Below are 6,000 nucleotides of genomic sequence, written 5' to 3' on the forward strand. Positions count from 1 at the left end.
TGGCGTTAAAAAAGGTTTGTGCCAGGTGGGTTCCCAGGATGCTGACAGTGGCTCACAAAGAAACAAGAAAAACGGAATGCAGCGAACTTTTGGAACAGTACGAGAATGGTGGAGATGAATTTCTTGGAAGAATTGTGACAGCTGATGAAACATGGCTCCATCATTTTTCACCAGAGGCGAAGAGGCAATCAATGGAGCGGCATCATGTAAATTCACCCAAGGAAAAAAAAAATCAAAACCACACCTTCTGCTGGAAAAGTTATCGCTAAGGCGTTTTTCGATTCTGAAGGACTCTTGCTTGTGGACATCATGCCAAGTGGAACCATTAATTCTGATGCATATGTCACGACACTGATGAAACTTCAAGCTATACTGAGTCATGTTCGACCACATCGGTAAAAGCAGGATGTTTTGCTGTTGCACGACAATGCACGGCCACATGTCAGTCAAAAAACCATGGTAGCGATCACAAAACTCGGGTGGACAACACTGAAACACCCGCCTTACAGTCCTGACCTAGCTCCATGTGACTGTCATCTCTTTGGGAAACTGAAAGACTCTCTTTGTGGAACAAGGTTGGAAGATGATGACTCCCTTGCGCACGCTGCCAAACAGTGGCTCCAACAGGTTGGTCCAGAATTTTACCATGCGGGTATACAGGCGCTGGTTCCAAGATGGCGTAAGGCAGTTGAGAGGGATGAAAATTATGTGGAGAAATGAAAATATTGTTCCTAAAGGATGTATCTACACATTGTAAAACTTCCAAACATGTAGAATAAAAGATGGATTAAAAAAATAGTATGCATTTCTTTTGGAGTGACCGTCGTACCATTTTACGTAGTCAAAAGTTACCCAAAGTCGACAGATCCAATGAACTCGTCTTGTGTTCTTCGTAACTCTCGCTTCCATTATCGAGCGCAACGTTCAATGATCTCGTGTATTCTTAAGTCTCGCTTCCATTATCGAGCGCAATGTCGGCACATAATCCGCTGTATCTTAAGCCCTGGTGTGCATTGTTCATGAACAGCTGAAAGATTACCTTAAATCTAACATCCACAGTAAATATCGGTCAGAGTGCGGAAAACACCGTAGCGCAGCAGCAGCATTAATCAGAGTCACTGACGAGATAACGTATGCTTAGACAGCCAGACAAGACCTTTTTAACAGTGCTTGATTTCTTCTAGGCTTTCGATACATCAACCAAACGGTATAAAACTGTCATTCTACACTCGGTCAGAAAGAGATGTCAACGAGACGTCTGTGAATTGAAGAAGCCGTCATGGAAAAACGTGCTTCTGGAGTCCTGCACCGTTCATTTCTTGGTCCATTGCTTTTCTGACCGCATATTAATGATAATTCATCTGTACTGCATTCTTATAACAAACACCAAGTGACGACTTCCTGTAGCATCCAAGCGCCAGCCATCCGAATATTGATACTGCAGTATCAGGCATGAATGACGAATTTTTTTCAGTACCACAATGAACTCAAAACCTGGGTTTTAAACTAAACTTTAAGATGTCACAGGTAGTCCTTAAATCACACCTATAGCTTATCAGAGAACACTTTCGTGAAACAGTGCTTCCATTACTTCTTAATGGCGTCCAGTCATTTCAGCAAAAAAGAGCAAAACATTTCTGTGTAATCTTGGATGAGCATCTGAATTTGGAAGAACAAAGTGAATTGTTGCGGAAACCTCTTATCTAAATAGCACTGAAAAATTTAGAAATATAGTTTCACCTCACATTAAGCTAGAAAATGATCGATTCTTCAGTGCTTCAAATCTTTACTACTGTGCTGTAAGTTAACGAGACGACTCGAGCTAGCTATGAATGGTTGCATCAGATACGCGTGTCGTTCGGTGGTTCCTATCCTCAAATAGGCTATATGCAACCGTACAGTTAATGTGATTGACTCGCGCGCTGTTTTGGTTCAAATGGCTCTGAACACTATGGGACTTAACTTCTGAGGTCATCAGTCCCCTAGAACTTAGAACTACTTAAACCTAACTAACCTAAGGACATCACACACATCCATGCCCGAGGCAGGATTCGAACCTGCGACCGTAGCGGTCGCGCGGTTCCAGACTGTAGCGCCTAGAACCGCTCGGCCACTTCGGTCGGCGCGCTGTTTTCTTTGCAGGTTTGGTGGCCACTCGTGTCATTAAGTCCTCTTTTCACATCATCAAATACTTACCATCATTCCATAACAGTAATACCATATTGGATACGTTCGGTGTCTTGGCTGTGGCTTTGCAATCTTTCTCCAACTCCTTCTCCATTTAAACCATTCGATCCTGATTGTATTACCCTGTAACCTGCGTCTTGTCCAAAACAACTCTGCTTGAAAGAGGCGATTAAAGCTTAATCAGTGGCCGAGCGGTTCTAGGCGCTGCAGTCTGGAACCGCGCGACCGCTATGATCGCAGGTTCGAATCCTGCCTCGGGCATGAGTGTGTGTGATGTCCTTAGGTTAGTTAGGTTTAAGCAGTTCTAAGTTCTAGGGGACTGATGACCAAAGTAGTTAAGTCCCATAGTGCTTAGAGCCATTTGAACCAGTTATCATTGGCGTAGTTTACCTCTCATCATATAATAGCTGTTTTCCTTCTAACAGGGAACCATTATTCCTGCAAGGATGTAAACTATCCATGTTTTTATAATCCCTTTCTGTCTCTGTTTTCGTGATCCGTCTCACCTACTAGCCTTACCCTATTATTTTTAGCTTTCTTCTTACCAGTCTTCTATGTACTGATTCCTTCTGTGCTGATGCCATATGCATCTGTTAGACGTCATTACTCACATTCGACAAGGACATAACGAGGAAATTGCTTACCACGTTGTTAACAAGAATCCATATACTCATCATTAAATGTACTATTATTTTTATCATTATTACTATTATTATCATCATTGTATATTTGTCATGTACTATATGTCTTGTAATATGAGTTACTAAATATACGTGGTAAGATGTAAGAAGTTACAGGTCCTAATCGCGCCACATGCGATAAATGTACAGATAAATAACTTGCATCTACGACAATAAAATTGGTATAAAGGAAGTGAAAGATATAAAAAAGTTAATTTTGTTTAAATAATATGAGGAATTAATATTGCGTGAATCGAGATGTAAGTGTAGATGTAGATTTCCGGTGCTGTTTATCTTGTACGTCTAAGACACAGTGGAGGGAAAAACGATAAGAGGAACAAAAGCTCAAGTAAAGAATATATCTATGCTAAGGTTCCTAGGCAAGATAGCCGGTCAAATGTAAGGATGGAAGAGTTGAATAGAAACGGCAGGTGACTCAGTACAGTAAGTAGATTGGCAATAAAGAACTGAAGACGGTGATCAGTAGTAGTGAAGAGAACAACAGCAATTACTGTATCACCAAATTTGAGTACGCTTCTGTTGTAGCGGAGGTGAAGGAATTCTGTCTAGAAAGAAAGATTAAGCACGATATCAGAAGGAAGAAAGGTACTAGGTTGACGTAGGTGACAAAAGAACTTTGCGGGTATAATTTGTTGACTTGGATTTGAGGGACAGTGTTCTGCAAATATACATGGTGATTTTTCTAAATGAGGACCGAAGTGAGTTTCACATGCATTTATTATTATTATTATTTTTATTTTTAGCCGCAGCAGTCATAGTATGCATTTACTTGGTGGTGCATTTATGTCGAAATTAGGGGCGGAAGTATTTCTCACTGCCAAGGGGCGGCAAACAGCTGAATTAGGCCCTGTCTGCCACTGTCCATATCACTTTCTACGCGTGCAAACCTCATTAAGGCGTGTATCCAGTAGCAAGCTCTGTGCAAGTTCTTAGATCTTCGAACGTGGAAACACCCTGCCCCCCGCTCCCCCCCCCCCCCCCCCCAAACGCATCGACAAGCAAGCCAACTACAACAAGCTTCAACTTCCAGAAGTAGCCTCCACAAGCTAATGGAAACAGATTCTTGTATCTTACTGCAAGTACTTGCCAGTTTCTGGAAGCTTTTCTCAACTTTGTGTAAGTTTTGTGTGTTGAGCACAGATACGGGAACGTCAGTGTCGAAAATGGGAATGGTGCAAAGACAGAAGAGCCGTAACGAATGTACCACTGAGACCACAAAACATTTGCCGGATGAGTCAGGAGCAAAGGTACATGCTTTGAGGGATGATAGAATAGTTGATCGTGAACAAAAAGTACTTCAAATGCAAACCATATCAGGCTTACAGCTGTATGAAAATCACAGGCGTCAGTCTTGCTGAAAGTAGATCTACACACTCATCAGCCAGAACATTATAGCCACCTACCTAATAGTCGATTGAGCCGTGGTGCGCCTTTTCTGGACACCAACTCTTTGGCTCGACACTACCAATTACCCGGCTGTACTGGGATATTTTTTCCTGTTGTGATCTCGCGGGTGTTGCGCGCTCGCGGCAGTTGGTGTTGGACTCGCTACGGGGCGCAAGGACGTGCTTGGGAGTACCTCGCCGGGAGTACCTCGTAAGACGGTCTCGAGTTTGTGGTGGACCTGCCTGACGTCAACTCCTGGCGCAGTTCGTCGCAATGTTTTCTCGGAGAGACCCATCCCTGGAGACCATCTCGAACAAAGCTCGCCATCGAAGGTGTAAGTGATTTGGATGCCTTCGTTCCGCTGAACGATTTGCGTTCCAGCGAGTGTACTTGTTGCTTGGTTGCCCTAATGTACGCGTTGTTGAAGTAAGTGCAGCCGGCAAAGTGTGTGACAGCATGGAGACCAGCAGTTACTAATTCCTTTTAAAAATCCGCTGGTTGCATTACTGTTAAGAAGCTATTAGCATGGAGGTGTATGTGTTATATTTTTTGGCTTTTTGGGACAGTATCCATACGTTTATGTATTGTCTGTATGAGGTTTTCAGTGTATTTTGATTGCCAACAAGTCGACGTCTCTTGTATATTGCTGTAAAATTTGAGTCACTTATATACGTGCATTTATTTGAAAGCACTCACTCAGTTAGTAGTAAACACTCGTATTTTGTAAAGCTAGTCATTTATACGTAGTTCCTTTTTTTCGTGCATTTATAGGAATGCACTCACTCAGTATTAGATCAATTGCTTCTTCATTTATATTGTTATTTATTGATCTCTTAACTTATATTGATTGACGTTTGGTTGGTGTTTGCCGTGTCTTCTGCGGTCTGTTTGTATTCCAGTTTTCTGCGAGTTGGGGTGTGTGGGAGCGGCGCTACTTTTTGCTTCGGTGCACAGAAGCTGTGACGTGACGTCTAATGGGAAGTGACTCCTGGTTGGGTCCCGGCGTTTAGGTGTTGCTTTGGACGGCTGGTCTGCTGCTTCAGGCATTTTAAGTCAAGCCGCGTTTTGACAAGGGCAGCCTGGCGTCACTGCCCGTTTAGTAAACTTTAGTGTTTCACGTATATTTTAAAAAATTTAAATTCCTTGCGAATGAATTGTATTAATTGGTAACTTTTAAATCACCTCCAGATTGTAATTTATTGTTCCTTTAACTACTGAAATCTTTGTGGCTCATCTCTTTAAGTTAGTCTTGGTACTTATAATTCGCTGCCTGATTTGGTATTGTCTTAAAATAGCCACGTGTTGATTGTCTCTTAGCTGCTTTATAAATATTGTCTTGAATAAATTAACAAAATTTTGTAGTTTTTGCGTTTAAGGAGTGACATTATAGGGGCCTTGAACTTCCATGCCAAGTGTACCCCTCATCCCGACTTCCTGAGTCGATCTGTCTAACTTTGGCACGGATAACAGAGGCGAGGCACGAGGCCTTGGTAGATCGTTGGAGGGAATTGGCACCGCATCTGAACACACAATTCACCTAATTTCCCCAGAGGTGGGCGATGAGCTTCAACGCCACGTTTAATTACATACCAGATGTGTTCGATCGGGTTCAGATCTGACGAGTTGGGTGGCGAGCTCATCAACTGGAACTCACCACTGTGTTCCTCGAACAACTCCATCATAGAAGTTAAAATCTTCTGGGTTACTAGGCCGCATCATATTTCTT

This window comes from Schistocerca piceifrons, chromosome 2, assembly GCF_021461385.2.
Source record: "Schistocerca piceifrons isolate TAMUIC-IGC-003096 chromosome 2, iqSchPice1.1, whole genome shotgun sequence".
NCBI lineage: Eukaryota > Metazoa > Arthropoda > Insecta > Orthoptera > Acrididae > Schistocerca > Schistocerca piceifrons.